At 29.4% G+C, this 20,025-nt stretch overlaps 1 long non-coding RNA gene across 1 annotated transcript in view; it reads left to right on the top strand.

The window, feature by feature from the left end:
- The window catches only part of LOC128201880 (uncharacterized), a 42,042-nt gene extending 28,960 nt beyond the window's left edge, over nucleotides 1–13,082 (top strand). Inside the window, exons 2-3 of the long non-coding RNA XR_008253488.1 lie at nucleotides 4,797–5,231; nucleotides 5,978–13,082. This is a non-coding gene — a long non-coding RNA (uncharacterized LOC128201880). The remainder of the gene's footprint in view (nucleotides 1–4,796; nucleotides 5,232–5,977) is intronic.
- Nucleotides 13,083–20,025: the final 6,943 nt, after the last annotated feature.

Here is a 20,025-nt window from a genome sequence, read left to right as displayed (position 1 = left end):
AATATTAAGAAGCAAGAATACTTTGAGTCAACGTTTAATTTCATCATTTCTGTATTGTAAGAGACGAGAACAACTAAGGAAACAAAAAACTATGCAACAGTGCAACAGAAGCACATCTCAATCCAAGCCAAATGATCATACTAGTATAGAAAGTACCTATTATATTATCTGTGATCATAGGATATCTATGGTAACTTATGACTATTTAATTACGTTTTCAACCAACTTCAAAAAGAAGAAAGAGGGAGGAAGGAGGTATCCAATATGTACATCTAAAGAGTTGGCATTGAGCCGTATTCGGATGCTTTATCGGCTTGAAAATCTTAGTTGTTTATTAATTATATTCATACTGTTTAACTATAATTTACTACAAACATACAAATATTCATAGGCTTACCATCACGTAACCACTTACCATCAGGTGGGTCGTATGCTTGATTACCACCTCAGTGGTATAAAAAAGTCTTTAGAAATTTTATTCTTCAAATATTAGTAAGATTTTAATTTTAAATCGTCCAGGTAGTGCCACAGGTTATAGGTAGGTTTTATTATCAACCGACTTCGAAAAAGAGGTTCTCAATTCAGTTGTATTTTTTTATGTCTGTTACCTTATAACACTATCAGTTCTAAACTGATTTGGAAAATTCTTTTATCTGAAAGGATATACTTACATATTGGTACCATAGAAATTTTATCAAAATCGGTTCATTAATTTATGTATATTTTAATCAAAATAACTGGTTTTGTTACAAATGAAATCAGTTGGTTTTTTTTTATAGAACAAAGTCTTTAATTATTACATATAGATCTATTAACATACACAGAAACAGATGTAGCTAAATAAAAAGAAAAGTATGGGTCTTCAGATGTGTGTATTCTAAAACAGGTTAGAATACAATACAATGAATGTTGTTTAATAATGCAAAATGAGAAGCTTTGATATAATGTTACCCCACTCGCTTATAAACCTTCACCTTGAGACATTAATAAATAACTCGGTCCGGACTAATCTTCGTAAAGTTGAAATTTCAAGTTGTGTATTTCAAATTAGGTACCTTTTTATGAATTATATAATCACTCGATGGTTGACTACCAATACCTCTTAACTGACAGTTAAAAAATTGTTGCAGACATTTTATAAATTATTAACATATCTCCTTTTCCATATTACATATATATATTACGAGTATGTTTATAGCAATATATTGAAAATTGATATTAAAACCAACTAATTAACATTTTTGATTTATCGTATTTACACTGTGACACCTGTAAAAATTTATCTATGTTCTACGTTGTTGATGGCTAACAGTCTAAATATATATATATATATATTATTTATCACTAGCTTTTACTCGCTACTACATACGCATGGATTACGGAAGTAGGAAAATCAATACTGAAATTCTTACACCATATTTTTCAATTCCAACTGACTGGGCATAATAGTAAGTGCTAAAATTCCTACAAAAAATTCTGTAGAATCTAATATAACGTTCAGAAAATATAACGACGGATTAAAATGCAACCAGGGAGTTTTAAAGCCATTGTTCTACACAAACGAGTCAACGTCGGATATTATCTGCTTGAGTTGCAGCCAGGGAATTATTTGGAAGACAAACTTTTAGTGAGCTTACGCGTATGGTATGGTTTGATATGAAATTATAATTTCTAAAAGAAATAATTTTAGATAATAATTTTAATATTTTAACAAATTTTAACAAAAGATATTTTTTTTTATAAATTATCTCTACCACCAAATGAAACAAAATTTAAGAAGTGTGTGATCAATAAATATTTAAAATTAAAATAGAGAAAATTTAAAGGAATTAAATTAAATATCCTCTGCATTTAGAATTTTCCGAAAATTTCTGAATCCAAAATCTAGCGCTTCTCCCTGAATTCGCTGTGATGTAAATAAATTATTTTATATCCAATATCTATACTTTCCCCGTTCAACTGATCAAATTTAGCAATCCAAAGAAATAATACTGCCAGCGTCTTCAAATCCATTCAGACTGGTTTAAATTTTTATATAAAATAGTAATTTGTTCCCCCTTTTTATAGACATGGTGTAACTCTTATTATAAGATTCCTCTACCTACTATATTACTTCCTACTATATATGTAAATATCCTATTAAAATACGTCAAAAAGATTTTTTTATGAAAGCTGTAATGTATTTTATAAAAATATTATATTAATTATTATAATATTTAAAAAGTAAAGTGGAAGATATTTAATCACACTATCGGGACTTAAGGCGATGAAAATTTTTGCAGATAAATAGTATCTACATATCTGCATCTTTATTGCCTTCGTTTCGACGAAAAATTTTTCTTCGCGTTGAGACCCTATAGTGTATTTAAATACGTGTAAATAATGCAAAACCTTAAAAAACTTTTGACTAAACTCGATAAGTTGTCCTCTTCGAGTTTAATTAAAGACCGAAATAAATTAATAAATGAAGGTCTTTGTAATTTATTGAACCTATTCAATCAACAACCATACCCAATATACGGTCTCCCAGTTAATCAAGTTAAACTTAATTTTCTAGTTACCCATAAATATAAATACTTAACTAAACAGTTTGATAATCCCTTGAAAACAATTATATACATAAAATTACGTAGATACGCTAGTTCACTATTCACTGAAATGTACCATAAACTTTCCATTTATTTATTAATATATACCAGTAAACTTTCCCTTTATTTATTAATTTTCCTCTTTTCGTCCCTCACGGATTTTTCTTTATTATAAACTTGGCAACGCTAACAGCAAATGATTTTTGTAAGCTGTCTAAAAAATGGCTTGTATTTGAGAGAACGGACTAAATTGTATTTTACTGTCACTTCTAAAACAAAACGCGTTGGTGACATCTATCAAAATTAACTTTCGACATTTATTATGTTCAATTCTTCCTCCTTAATATGTCAACAAGACAGCAGACTTTTATAAATAGAGTAGGAAATGAAGAAATAAGTACAGACATATTTATCATATACTAGAGATCCGGGCTGACTTCGCATGGGTAGATAGAAATTTCTAAAACAATATACATTACTCGTTGATGATGTAGCTTTCTTAGAATGATTTTTTTTTAATGATTCAAGAATTTTTTTCGTTTGACCACTTCAAATAAAAAATCTTTCCTATTTAGTTCAGAATAATTCACGTGTCGATTTATTTCTAATTCTAAAAGCTAATCTTCGTAACTGGCTTACTGATTTAATAAAACTTTGAATAAACCTTTAATAAAATATTAAGTATGTGGCTTGGAAGACAGGATGAAATTAGACACAATAAGTGGTATTGAATAATATAATACAGGCCGTTATGTACCCGTGCAAAGCAAGGGAAAATGGCTAAACTAACGGTTATAAATGCATAAAAGTTAAAAATAATTATTCATTATGATATTAAGAATACACATATTGTATGGGATTGAGAAGGTTATACGCTACATTTTATCCCGATCAGTAAATTGGTTACGCGGATGAAGTCAGAGATAAAAGCCAGTAACAAAATAAGTAGAATAATATTATAATAAGCAAAGTTTTCCTATAGATTAAAATTCTTATTTTTATTTATTTATTTATTTTTTTAATTATATTTTAAAACTACTAAATAGGCAAAAGACCATAATATAATAATTTATAACATGGAATACTATTTACGAAGTTAATTTTATCATAGCATCCGTCCACCGGTCGAACTACGCAAAAAATAAGTCACTAAAACGATGGGTTCGTTTTTGGTACACAAATTGCTATGTTATGGGTTTTTCAACAAAGAGAATAAATTGAGGCCTAGTCCGATTTGTTCGCTTACCAAACATGCAAATATACGAAGCAAAATAAATATTTATTTCTCATTTCCCTGCATAGCCTCGGTAATCGTGAAAGAACTCATTTAAAATGCATACTTTTAAAGCAACGCAGATGGGGACAGTCTCAAATGTTTCTTGTGGCTTAATGAATGTAACTCTTCTTATATCTTAAAAATTAAGCTTATCACTCACACAATAATTACGAAATAAGTAATTTAGTATTACAACCAGTAATAATTTTGACAATTTTATCTTTAGTTCATTTTTGTTTACACATTCTGCTTGAATTCATGTTGGGAATATTGTTCGACGTGATTACTGATAAATACTAGCCGTATGGGCTTGGCACAAAATGGGCTGCTCCTTTTTTTTCGTGGGTATCGTAAGAGAACTTAATGATTGACTGATAGGTAGCAGCGTCTCTCTTAAAACATTACCAAAAGCCTAACTGGGAAACGTAGCAACTACTAGCAATACCCTCCTTTATAAGGGAGGCTTATGTTCCGCAGTGAACGGTTAACGATTAATATGAAATAATGAAGATCACTAGTAAATAATACCTATATACCCGATTTTTATTGCTGATGTTTTGACATGGCGTCGACATCAATAAAAATCAGATATGAGGTACTATTTTCCTGTTATCTCGACGCATTAAATTCGAACCATGAATTTACCCTAATTATGTCCATATATCTATATCCTCGTTCATTACTGCTGTGTTTATATAATATAAGATTAACTACTCCACCACGATTCCTCTACAGAGAAAAATCAAAAGAAATCCTATACCAATCCATCTGGGCATAATATGCTAATGGCCTCCTCTTATGGAACTCCGTCCATAAGATAAGAACAGATCTCTACCTATACCATCCTAATTATGGTATGGGATTAACGCCTTTTCTTCTGTCACAAAACAAACCTACCTTTTTATTAATGGATTTTTTTTTCTTTGTTGCAGATAAGGAGACGATAAAAGCTTTTTAAACCCGGCCTTTTGTAATGTCACATAATGTTCATATACCACACAATCAATGTGCCTCAACGTGTATGTAACGGGCACAGAATGTGACCAGAGGATTAGTGAGTGACGTGATGCAACTAGTAATGTTGAACTTCTTAATCATGTTCGATGTGGTGTTCATATTCTTTCTGTTTCTGATCGCCGTGACGTGTGTAATGAATTATATGCCGGGGAGGAAGAGGCAGGAGGTGATAGAGGAGGAGGTTGACGATGATGTCATCCCCCCTCCACCACTGTTCGCTGGTGATGATGACGAACTACCGTTGACTAGTCGAGATACATATGTTGTTATTCCACCGCCCCTGGACAACGTTAGAGCTAAGGACGGCTGTCCTATACACGTGGTGTAGTACATAAGCACTGATATATTATGTAAGTATAAAATATCTTTTATTTTCAATTAGCTTTTTCCGCTACTCCGTACACATAATTTTTTAAGTAGGAAAATCAATAAAATAAACTACTTTTAATGGTGTATCATAATAAAATATTAAATTAGAGCTTCAAAAATTTTTGCGTGATACTGGAACAAACATACAGACAAACAGACCAAATTTACAAAAAATATATTTTTGCCTTATATTTTTCTTGTTAAATTTCACATATTACATGGTGAAGGTGGTGGTTTCCTTCATTACTCACTGCCACATCACATATTTATATTTAAAACCTCATATATCTATTTTTCTTAAATATGTCCCATGTACTGACCCCATTTAGGGACAATTTTGTTATATTAGTAAGATTATAATAAATTGGCTAGAATAGGAGTGAATATTTTTAAATTATTATTTACGCAGACCCCAAACAGATATAAAAAAAAGAATAGGAAGAAGAAGCTGCATTGACACTTGTAACATTGAAATATACTGTTAATAAATAATAATATAGGATCAGTTACTTCATAATATCTCAATACTAGCACCTTTGTAACCTTATCCAAACAAAAACATTTACGTATTTTGTCTTCGAAATGAAAGTGGGAATATTATAAATACCTTTGAAATTAGTATAAATAGAATGTAAAAAACATGTTTAATATTTACATATAAAATTAAATTAAATATTAACAGCCTACATAGTCATATTATACATATTATATTATCATTTTGTTTCAGATCAACGTAGGAGTTTATTATGAAGAAGCCTTATGAGAAAGTAGGTGTCGAATGTAAAAGAAGTAGTTGTTTTTTACCAATTAGTCAAATAAATTTTCTTGTTATATAAAGACTTTACTGGTGGGAATTCGGGACTCAAGTGAAGGCACATATGGGCTTAAGGAATTGGCTGTATCACGTTTATAGGCATCACAAAAATATCATAATATTATATTTGACAGATTACGCATTTTATCGAGAAAAAATATAACTTTGATAAATGGTTATAGTATTAGGTAGAACAAATAATGAAAACAATGTTATAGACAAGTTTATGATGTTGATTTTGTAAGTGTAGCAACCTAATTATATTTTCCTTAAGTTTATCTTTAACACCGAGCATATATACTTATCATTTACGTATGTCTCTGTTAGGTAAGCAAACACTATGTTTATGTAAAGTGTTCAAATTTCGCAGAACAATTGCAAGTGCTTGTTTAAGATGAATGTGACTGAATAATAGATATAATAGATAAATTTTAGAGTATAATTAGTTGTACGTTTGCTTGCTACATTGTATTAAGTTTTGGTGCTTGTAAGCACAAATAGATGTAAGCAAACATCTAATTTAGCAACGTATCTCACTCCATTTATACAGTAAACATGGTGTGCTTCAAGGGATTACTTACTTCGGTCTCATTTGTAAGATTTTTCGAAGAAAGTCTAGGTAAATATTCATTATATGATTAAACATTTACTGGTTTAGCGATTCTGGTATTACATTAAGAAATATCTTCCCATAATGGCTGATACCTTTATACGCCTAGTCCAATAGAACAAGCAACTTATTTTTAAAATTTGTACTTTAAGTTGTTCGTGATTTAACACATTAGAAAATAACGAGATAAATTAGCTGATGGTTTACGAGAATGCAGTTGTCGTTACAATTGAAATAGCAAAATGTATTATACTGCTCATAACTTAAAGTCAAAATTTAAATGATAAATTACTTGTCGGAATAGTGCGGTTGGAATGAATAACGATCTTTAATTTGAGACTGAACTGCAACATACGCACGAGTGAACTTTGCGTCAGTAACTATAGTATTTTGTCTCTCAAAATTTAAAGAAATATTTAACCTCATCGTGCGAAGTTTCTGATATAGTATGCACTGTGGTTTACAGTGTACACACACGACCTAGAATGACCTATCTTAATTTATTTTCTTAAACCTACTTTATAAGATACATAACAGCATATTAGAGCATTGTAATAAAATTGTAGAATTAACATTAATTTCAATACCAATAACTCAAAATTCTTAAGACAGTTTCATATAAAGTATAAAATCCTGTGAGGGTAGCGTCCTCTTGTGTGAAGAGTTTCTAGATTGGCATCGGCTTACTATTACATCAAGTCTATTATTTTTAATATGAATTTGAGAAATTTAATATCTACAGTGTGATGTTTCTTTATAATTATTTATTACCGCAAAATTTGTATGCAGGTGAAATTGAAATTATTATTATTCTATTACATCCATTAGTAATCTACCAATAAAACAAAATATGTTCCATACAAAACACGTATTAAAAACAACAAAATTTTTTTAATACCCATACTAACTTGACATATAGACGCACTATTAATATAAAATTCTTTTAAAATATAAATATCTCATCTAAAACATAAATGTGCAATAAGAGGCAAGTTGAACATTAAATGCAACATTATAATATAAATTTATATAACCATTTCTTATTTGTTGGTAGTACTACCATGTTTTCTACTTAATAAACAATTATTTACACAGTGCATTCATTTCATTTGGGCTGTAACACAAGCTTGAAAGATTTGGCTTGAATTAATTTATGTAATATTACACTCGGCTGCTGCGTCGCCATTTCCTCTTTCTTTAATCTTGGCTGGACACGCTACTGCGTGTCTAGCCAAGTTTAAGTTTTAATGACAGAACTCTCTTGAAAGAATGACTAGCGTCCTTTTTAAATATTTCCGATATAATAATCTTATAAAAAATACTATGATATTTTTTAAAACGTTTTGACTTCACCTGTACAGTGTTAATGTTGTGGAATATTTACTTTGTATCACTAACTATAAATTGAAGGCCTATATCTTAAGGAAATCGGTATAATAACAATTAATCTTTACACCTACAGACCCTTTTGTTGGGCGAACTTTACCTAAGACCTTCACAAGATCATCGTGTTCCTGGTATTATCCATTTACACCCCAATTAATCATTTTAATGTTCATTCAAGGTAATTGCTGAAAATTTGCGTACCAATTTACACAACACACTTCCTATTACCTAATATATACGTATATATATTTGTTTTCCATTGGGAATTGGGAGTATTGGGAAATTTCCGCGTACATTTTTAACTCGGTGAATTTGTATTTTTTATTTTAAGTTATTTTATTTATATATCTAATTATTATAAAAACAATGCAAGTATGTAAATTTACCGATTTCATGATACTAATGACTGGTAATTATTTAAATCTTAGATATAACATAAAAGTAACATTGACTTACATTTTATATCTGACAATTTTAAGTTTTATATAGGGCAACACACCCAAAAACTCTGCTTGTAGACACGTTTATCTGTAAACCGTTTACGTGCTCCCAATTAAATAGATATATATTTACTCCATACCATAACGTTCTTTTATTAATTCTACATCACCAGTGACTCCACCAACTATCCGTACAACAACCATATTTTATAACTCAATTAGCAATTTCAATACTTCAATTTATAGTTTTTAAATATTATTTTTATTTTCAATAAGTATTATTACAAATCTGCCATTAAGACACAACATCACAAAACAATAACATATACACTCGTATATAAAAAATAAAAACAAAATTATTAATTAATATTTTTTAAAGAGGTCTTCTGCATAGTTCACAACTGTTTTTTTTTTTCCCAAGAAACATGGATATGAAACTTTTTTACATACTAATATGGGGCGTCCAACTGTCAAGTGAATATGGAATGTTCTTTAAGAAAATGTTCCGTTTTATTAATAAAATACTCTTTTTATTTCATGCTGTATACAAATTATTTATTATCACTGTAAATGTTAAATAAGTACAAATGAGTTAAAATGGTTCAATTGTAACATCCATTGTACAGCGTATCGCAGATGCAAATAAATATTTCCGCTTATATTTTGCGTAATGAATAAATATTAACAATCATTCCGGTCTGAACGAAACATTCGACTATACATAGTAATATAGTTTAGGTTAAGACGTAATTTAATAATAAAAAGACAATACAATTGTATTACGAAATATTTCTCATATCAGTTTTATATCAATTCGTTTTCCGAAAAACTATTAGTAATTTGTTATTAGATGATTAAATGTTAGAGTCTATCTATTTCGAATTTTTTATTATAAAATTATTATTGCGTCGTTCTAAAAACGTTTACACGGGCAATTTAATTGTAGAATTGTCATACTACATACAAGATATCATAAATTTTTTTGCGATAACGATATTTTGTAACTAAAGTTAGATATAGTAGTACAGTATTTGAATAATTTAATATCTTTGACAGGAAGATTCGTTTTTTGCTCCGTTAACTACTGCCAGGCTATTAATGCTCAAAAATTGCCCGTGTATACATTCCTTTATGTTTGTTATTTAAATATCAAATTATAATTATATTTTATTACAAAATTTATGTAATAGTGTTTATTTATTAATTACATACATAGTACAATTATAATTATTAGAGCAGGCTTTTATACACGAAATCCAATAGTATGTAATTAACCTATTTTAAATCCGATATATTATCATGATATTTTATAGTTATTTTGTAATTTAATTAAAAGAAGCATAATGTATTTGAGTAAATTTTTAATTAGTATTTGTAATTATTCTTTCTTATTAATTCAAGGCAAAATTAGAAGCTGTTTTATTCATGTTTTAATCCATCCATCCATTAAATATTATACAAGACTGTCAAAAAGATATAAGTTTACCCTAAAACAGTTTCAGTTTATGCAACGCACATTCCTTTTACAAAATTAACATAAGCTGTTATTTTTGTCTAATTTAAAAGTAAGACAATATGGCTCATGTTTTAGATATATGTTTCAATACCTAATCTGATAAATGATTTAAACTAACATATTAAGTACTCAATATGTTTTTTTTTTAATCAGTCCTGAGTTTTTAATTACGGTTATACGTAATAAAAGTTATTATAATTTATGCTACCTTTTATCGGCAAGTACGTACACGTGACTGGGATATGTTGAATGATCGGGATTAAAAGTAGCCTATATCTTCTTCTATCTCAAATGACCTATAGGCCAAATTACATGGTGATTGATTTAACCATTTAATAGTAAAATCAAAAAGCAAAAAATAAACTCACCAAAACACAAAATCATATAAATACACTTAAAAATTATGAGTTAACAGGTATCATTCTTACTTTCTAATGATCATTTTAGGGTCAATCCCGCATCGCATAATAAATCAACCAATTGGCATGCCAGTAAGAGTAACCTATTTATTGATCCACTCTGCTGGTCGATGCTGTCAATCGAGCTTGAAATAAAATTGATGTATTAATATTCCTTTGCATATTATCATCATCATCATCATCATATCAACCGTTAACTGTCCACTCCTGAATTAGGCCTCTCCCATTAGGGGTATTTTGCCAGTAGTTGCCATATTTGGCAGGCAGGTTGGCAACCGCAGTTAGCTTTTGGTGATATTTTAAGAAGAGCACTGTTGCCCACCCTCGACCAGTAAGTTCATCGTGTGCTAGCGGTTGATGAGTCTTTAAAAAATGGCGTTGCTACAAGTATTATATGACTTTGTTATAATTTAAAATAAAACAAGAGGAGTTATTAATAATTACGCCCTTTTCTTGCGACAATAGCCTTTTAACATCTTGTTAGACATTTCCGCTACGAGACGCAAAATGTTTTAATTTTGTTAAACAAATAATATTTTTTTAAGTGAAGGAAACATTTCTAATTTTATATTTATTTTAATTAATTTTATTGACCAATAAAATATGATATAAAATGTGTATTTAGGTTGCCGAGGTTTCCTCAAGAGACTACAACATGGGGTTCATCAAAAATAGGGCCACGAGAGCGTATAAATAAATAGTACAGTGTTATAAAAATGAATGCTTGCTTTATTTATTTAAACTTCAATGCATATTATACATTAATAATATATATATGGCGCACGTAATTCCTATCTATAATAAGAGACTACTAAGGAAACTAAATGATCAAAGGATGGTAGCAGCGTTGTTCTTAAAACATCACCAAAGCCTAACTGCGGTTGCCAATCTGCTTGTCAAGAGTGAAAAATACTGGGAACACTCCTCTTATGGGAAGGCTTATGCTCAACAGCGGACAATAAACTACTGATATGATGATGACGATAATAATAATAATAATTAATATAATTACAATTTTGACTTCTTATTTTACAATATTACGATTGCTTGTTTTGATTAATGAGAGAAAAAATATTTTATATATCATTTATAAAATTATAGTAATATTTTTTTTGTACAACTCAGAATGGCAAACAAGCTGACGGCCCACTTGATGGTAAGTGGTAACCGTCGCGTATAAACATGAGCAGTACCATGGACATAACAGATTATACTGTTTCGCCCATGATACTCCCCATGCGTTGCCATTCCTAAGAACTCAGATGTTATTCCTCTGTACCCTGTAAATTCACGCCAAATAAATATATTACATTATTAACCTTTACAATGCCTTCTTGACTACATAACTGTTCCGAATTGATTATACTGATACTAATAGTCTAATAGTAATTTACAATTACCTACCACTTATTATTATAATTTACTATAAAAAAATTACTTAAGTAAAATAAATATAACTTATAAAAATTCGTGTAAAGATAAGACAAAGTCTATCAATTACTTCCAGGCAAATAACAATGTTAATGAAGTGATGATAAGTGACAAGAGTAAAGGAGACATTCTCAATCTAATAAACTTCAGGCTCTTTTAAACGTCATTTTGTCGACACTTAAAGGATCCATTACTTTCGTCTGTTTTTTGTAAAAAGCAAAAGAATTTTATTGATACCTATTTAAATTAACCTCGATCTCAAAAATAGGGTTGTCGAAATTCCATGTCACATCGAATGTTCATGTAAAAGTTTTTTTTAACGAATGATAATGGATTAGTAACCCTACCTGCACTATACATATACGTGTACGCTACGCTAGGGAGGTACTAGTGACTAAGTAGGTCAACAAGTCTATCGTGACTAATTCACCAAGAATTAACTATGATGGTTTCCAGGAAAGATTGTATAAAGGTCGACCTGTTGCTAGCAATGAAACCACTAAACTCATTTACTATAAACTCCTCCCCTAATATACAACTCATTTTCCAAAAAAAAATACCAATTTTAGAAATAATAATATAGATTTAGACAATAATATATACTACCTTTTAAGTAAATATCTTTTATTTAGTATTAGCCGTTAACTGTCCAATACTGGGCATAGGTCTTCCCCATAAAGAGAGTTTTGCCAACAGTTGCCACACTTGACAGGCGGGTTGACAATAAGTATCTGCTGAATATTAATTTGTATTTTTAATTACCGATGTGATAGGTACAACAATGTAATCCTGGTTTAGTAGGTAATATTAAAAATTATCTAAAAAACGTTCACAGTCTCGTAACTGTTTATGCTGCACATCTGTTGTTAATTACAACCGACGTGACGTTATATTATCTACTTGCATTAATCTAAGCGTTTCTAAAAAAAATCCTTCATATTACCTACAGTTTACAATGACAATTCTTACTAATAGCATAAATATGCAAGTTAATTTATTTATTGATTAGTTACCTCTTAATATCTTCATTAAAAGCATACACCTACCCTCATATTCATAAAACTAAAACAAACCTATTTTACCTGTTACACTTTTTAAGCTAAAATAAGTTTATAAAAGCTTTGATGTTCTCATGATTAAGGGAGCTAATTTTTATTACAGATACAGGCTACTTTTTGTCCCACTTATTATTCTGTCATAATAAGAGTTCAATATTCTCAGGTATATATATATATATATATATATATATATATATATATATATATATATATGAGAGTTTTTTAATGATCACTGTTCTGTTTAAGACACATTAATTGATATAAATAAATAATACAAATTGTTATTTTGACTGTCATGTCAAGATATTATTATTATAAATTTGTTTGAATGTGTCAAGTCTTAGATTATATAGATAGAACATCTCCATAGAAATGCTTCGAGAAAAACAGATCAACTTTTTCATACAATTTTGCGTAATTAATAGTTATGAGCGATTCCTTAATAACTTCTATATTTATTTTGTCTTATAAACTCTGCATGTTTTTAATACGTAAACACTCATTTTATTTATTAAGTAATATGTCAAGATACATTTTATGCGTAAATATATAGAATACTGATAAAAAAACGAGTCAGCTAATTTGACAATTAGTTGCCAAAAAGTTAACCCAATTTTTAAGGTTTCGATGCTCTATCTATAGGATCTAAGGTCCAAGTATATATTTTAAAATAAACATTTGATTAACCAGTAGAGTTATGTTAAGTTTATTAATCATATTAAGTTATATAAGTGAATAATAGGAATTATTTTGACAGTCAATATAATTACTTCAAATTTATTGAATATGTTGAATTATATATTTAAAAATAAACATATACCAACACAATCATATATATACGAAGTTAGAAAATCCACAAGAATTAAGTTGCCTAATAATATAGTAGATAAAAAATAATAATCAATATTCGTAAATAATATAAAATGTTGGACGTAACAATTTATAATACAACTAAAAACTGTAGGGACAGAATAATGTGAAGTCTTAAATCAAATTGCATACATTATGTGATATAATATACACAATTTTTAAAATGTAGTTATAGTGACATTGTTTTGAAATTATTGTTATACGAATGTCATCTAAAAGAAGCATAATTATGTAACTAATAAAATGCACTAAGGCAGTGTCGTATGCATTGGTTTGTTTTATTAACATGTACATATATACCTATATATACATATACCTACTACTGTGCTTGCATGATTGTATGACTATATTTTTTATAGAGATTGGGCATTAAATTAAATGATATGGGCAGTGAAATTACAGAATATGGAGATAAAACATTTTAGTCCAAAAAGAATACATACGTAAGCCATACCAAAGGCATTACAAAGTATTTTATAATGTACATGGAGCTGTTCAGGTCTAAAGACTACCGTTATCACTTTCTATCAGGTATTACTTATACTGACAGGCAACGATACTATTTACTATAATGCGGTTTAAAAAGAGATTTTATAGAAATTGTAATACGATTCGTTTTGCCGCTCGTGACATTGTACTAGACCGTTAATATTATGGCCTAGTGCGAGGTAAGTATTGAACCAAATTAATCTTTCGACACCCCAGGTGAGCTGCCTCTTCATTTGCCACCTATACTTAAAAACAACTAGCAATTTTCAGAGCTTTGTCATGTAGCCTTCAATACTGATACAATTAAAAAGAATCTCATTAAAAACATAAATGTGAAATGAAAGCCAAGTTCAATATAACGAATATGCGTCGTTTTGACTCCGCCGAAAAAAAGAATTGTGATCTATATTGGTGCCAAGTACTGTGTAGAAAATATTGAAATATACAAATTACAAGAGCATGCAACTTTATAAAATGTGTTTATGTAACAATTTATTGTTTCTTGGTATTACTACCATATTTGTTACTTAATAGGTATTATAAATTCTTAAATTTTAATAGTGAATTATTTACACAACGCATTTTTCCCAACAAACTTTAAATTTGGCAGAACACGCTGCCGCGTACTTAGATTTAATAATAATTACAATATTATGACTGTGTATACTTGTATATACCAGCTAATACTGGAAAATAAATCTATAAAAATATATCACTGGATTTATCACACAACACCGTCTGTCTAGTCGCAAACACGGGACTTGTTATGGAGGATTTAAAGGGAATTTTCGAAATTCATATGGGTGATCCATTTCTACACAGTAAGCCAGTGTATCGGGAAGCTGGTCTGATTCCCAGACACCTAATGTTCCTCCCAACACTCTATCTAACTCTGTATGTGTTCATAATATATAAATCGAAAATTGCAAATAATGTACACAAAAAAATAGAAGCTATAGAAACTTTCTAAAGTCACTTAAATATTTATATAAAAGTAATTCTCCTGTCTCAAAACCAATTTTCGTTATATCCCAGTAAAGCCTCGTTTCAAACAAAAAAATAAAACACTGAAATCGTTTCATTCATTAATTTGGAAGCTACTATGGTACTGACATGCAGTCAAAGGGTTCAAATTTATAATAATCCTCTTTTGCGTGGAATGAAAAAATAAAGGGAAAGCTTTCTCAATTTGTTTATATTTGTTGTGAAATTGTTTGTACGTATATTTTCATTATCTGAATAAATTATAGTATATTTTGAAATTCAAATAATATATACAACGAAAAGAGTAAATGTAATAGTAAGAAAATCAACTTGAATATTTAGACTCGGTTCAGAGACAGTAAACAGGAATTGTTGAGTTCGCACTCATGAACAGTATTATGTATACATAAAAGTTAATTTACTTGTGAAATTTCTTTTTAATGTAACCTTAAAATCAAGTTATTGCTACTGTAAAATTCTCATATTTTGAAGTCCGAATGTTTGTCAAAAGTAATTCGTGATCATTCTAACTACTTTGTGCAGGGAAAGAGATAATAAATTAACAATGATGTCTAACTGCCCCATAAGTCTAAATCTTAAATTTCACCTGTCTAACTTTAAAATGAATTTCCATACAAATTATTAATACCCGTTTAACTACCTTAGGGCTTGAATTTTTAAAATTTCTTTTTTTATTCTTCACCTATGGTATATAAAGAGCTTATCTGCAAAATTTTGAGATTCTAGATTCAGCAATTTTGGCTGTATGTTGATACATAAATCAGCCATTTCTCTTTATACATGTTGATATTAACTGTTTACTTGTATATTTATTGACTAAAATGCTTTGTTTAAAGCATTGTTTTAGATGAATAATAACGATTTATTCCATGTAATATCCAGCTACGTTTAATAGGTCTCTCGTGCTGAGGGCATTATACGTATATTAGCGGATTAGCACAGTTCTATTGAAGACTTTTTTATTACAATTCCTGTAAAACGGCTCTTTGAGTGGAATTAAGCTAAAACCCTTGACTAGAACATAATTAGCACAGGAAAATGCACCCATGATCCGAGATTCGCAAAGACCAATGTAAACAAAGCTCCGATACTTCATTACTTAACCCTTAAACCACAAATATTCGCTGCCTGCCAAAGTTATTTATATCCCTTCGTTACGGTAGAGAAAATAGTTGGGACCCTGAATTGTTTCCAATTACTCAATCAATTGAATAATAAATCTTTTATTGTAAAGCAGTCTCTATTTCTATTCACAGAGCTATTAAATATTCCTATAAAGTAAGGTAAAATTGATAAGTTTTTATGGGGTAATTTTCGAAAACAATGAATCAATAAAGTATACCGATACAAGGAGGAATCGATTCAAAAATAAGTTATTTAAGGTAGGTACTATTCTGTAAAAAAAATTCACAGGAATTGTAGGCAATGAGTCTGACTAAGCAAAGTTATGGGAATGAATATAAATAAAAACGTAAAACGTCCATAATGAAATTTTTCTAATTAAGAATTTATATCGTAAGTCAGACACGAAACCTTTTAGTAGCTCAAATGATAAATTATATATTTGTAGAGATTTTATGAGATTCCCACATATAATGAGAATCGTGGAAATACAAATTAGCTATATTTAATTTTCAACCGACTTCAAAAAAGGAAGTTGTCAATTCGATTGTATTTTTTTATGCCTGTTACCTTATAACTTCGTCAGTTATAAACTGATTTGGAAAATTTTTGTTTTATTCAAAGGATATAATTATAGATTGGTTTTATGGAAATTTAATCGAAATCGATTTAGTAGTTTAGATTTTAAAACAAAGTAACTGGTTTTGCTACAACTATAATCGATTTTTTGGTGGAACATGATCTTAAATTATTTATTTAATTAAACTCACATATAATAAAAATTATATTTTTTGTAACTTGTACAAAAAACAGCGAATTTCAAAGTATCTATAGCTATTACAATGCAAGTATAATTCGTCATAGTCGTAGAATACTGACGGATCTGACAAATATTACATATATATTATATATCCGTCAGTATTCTACGACTATGATGAATTATAAAATCTAAATATAATTGTTGTCCCAAATAACGAAAGGAAAAGATCTAAACTTTGTTATCAGCTGTTAACCATCCACTGCTGAACATAGTCTGCCCCTATGGGGGGATTTCCCAGCAGTTACTTAGCAGAGGATTGGAAACCACAGTTAGGCTTCGGTGATGTTTTAACAGGCACGTAAACAAACTTGTTTATATATAATAAAGCCCTGAATAATGTTAGTAACTATAAATAAAAATTATTTGAATGGTAATTTAATTAACCATAAAAACAAAAGCTTTTTCAGTGCTTCACTCATAAACTTCTAAACTTTCCTAAATTACGTAATAAATAAAAAAGTTTATTAGTCAATTACTAACTCAGGGAATTTGTATCTTTGTTTCGGAAATTGAACAATGAACCATAACAGATTTTAAGTGCTCCTCAGAACTGGCAGGATTTTCTTTAACTTTAATATAATAAGAATTTTACAAGATGAAACGTAAATGATAATAAATAAAATTCAGTAATATAAAGGAATTTTTTTTTTTGAAAAATATCATCTTTAGTTATTCAATATCACAATACGACCACGGACAGAGCCGGGAGATACAGTATACTATGTATTATCTAATATTAATTTTATCTTGGTAAAAATATTAGCTAATACTTATGTAAGTTTATTTGTTATTTATATATATTTATTTGTGGATACCTGTAAGTTTTAGTATGTATATGTATATCAATTAATACTAGTGCCGCATTCGAGTATTCTAACAGATTCTTAGGCTAAGGTTGACTTGGAGAAAATACTTTTATATCATACTTGTACTAAAGAATAAATAAGTAAATATAGCACATATTTGAAATAAAAAGGGTACTATCTCAGAAGATCAATTTTTTTATGCAATATAAAATGGCAAATAAGCTGATGACTGACATGATGGAAAGTGGTAACCGTCGTCTATAAACATGAACAGTACCATGGATATGACAGAGTATACGGTTTCACTCATATATTGCGGGCATATCATGTGTTGCCATTCCTGAGAAATAAGTTGTTATGCCTCTGAACTCTGTACCCTTCAAGTTACTAGCCTAATAATATCTAACAATCGACACGAAGAAAAAGATCAGATACCAGCATTAGTATCTTCACTAGCTTGAATCTAAAAAAGTAATTGGCTACAGATCTTAAACCATGGCGAATGTAAAGCTTAGATCACCTAAAAATACAATTATTGTGTGAACAGATCCCAGCGTCGACGCTCTGTATTTACGTTGAAGTATAATATTTTTGAAGAAAATCGTCAAGTTACAATTAGCACCTATACTACGTTAAGGTAAATGTGGAATTTCTCAAGAAAATTCTTACAAAAGACTTTTCCTTTTACAGCTTTTTTACGAAGAGCCGTTTTGTCGCTTTATGATAGCGATACGGAAAAATATCAGTGAAAGGAATCGTCATATTTTCATACAATGTACAGAGGAGGTACACCTATCATTCATTCAAAAGGTTTATTATTGTACTTTAGATTTTTCTTGTAAATTTTTTTTTTATACTATATTACAAAATAAAATAAACAATAGTGTATTAAAATAAATTTCTAAAGAAAAAATGAAATAAAATTATTGTGATAAATAATATACTATATAAATATATATGTATGTATTTTCTTCTACCAACAAAAGATTTAATTTCTGTTTATAATTTAGGTTAATTATAACATAATGTTTAATGTCTTCATATACTTCCTTAACAGAAAGTTTTGTAACAACAAAATTACACAAAATCGAAAAACTTTATTAATTAAACATTCTTGAAATATTTTAATGGTCACAATTAATCGTTTGCCAATAAAACGTCGAGATAACTTTACATGGCAGCTAGCCACCTGAGGCGAAAGTTGGAATCGATACCAGAAATATACACTAGTGTTGCCAAGTGTACTTATTTATAAATTGAGTTTTTAAGCAACATTTTTGTAGACAATTAAATAATTCTAGATACTCAGTTTCTGTCTAACAATAACGTCTAGTCTTAGCCGTGTAGTCCTGGCATAGAATAGGTTACCCCTTCCTATCCCGTGGGTTTCGTAAGAGCCGACTAACGGAGGGCGAGGGATGGGCAACAGCGTCACTCTTAAAACATATCTAAACCCTGACTGCGGTTGCCAATCCACCTGCCAAGCGTGGCAACTAGTGACAAAAGCCCCCCAAAGGGAAGACTTATGTTCAGCAGTGAACAGTTGAAGACTGATATGATGATTATGAATAACGTCTAGTTTTTTTTTTTTTTTTATAAACCTGAATATTGAAATCATAATCGTTAGTATTCTTTTAAAGGAATGTTCTACTAGTAAAATTTTACGTTTTCAGATTTGCAAAACGACCTGGTTCTACGTCGGTATGGGAGGCTTAAATTCTTTTTTCGTTTTATTAACTACATAATACCTCTTTGGGGAAAACATTCACTTTTTATCGAACACTTCCTTAAAAAAATAATCATATCCTATGCAGGGCTCATATTATCAGTTGACTAAGTTTGACTAATAATTAAGATTATATGTCAGTGCATTCAATTGCATTCCGTTTCATTACGTTCTATCTTATTCCATTGCATTCCATCCCGTATTATTACATTCATCCCATTTCATTGCATCTAAATTAACTAAAAGAGTATTTACAAAAACAC

The sequence above is a fragment of the Galleria mellonella genome, unplaced genomic scaffold (genome assembly GCF_026898425.1).
Source record: "Galleria mellonella isolate WM207_F2 unplaced genomic scaffold, CSIRO_AGI_GalMel_v1 utg64, whole genome shotgun sequence".
NCBI lineage: Eukaryota > Metazoa > Arthropoda > Insecta > Lepidoptera > Pyralidae > Galleria > Galleria mellonella.
This window is presented reverse-complemented; position numbering and strand designations above follow the sequence as displayed.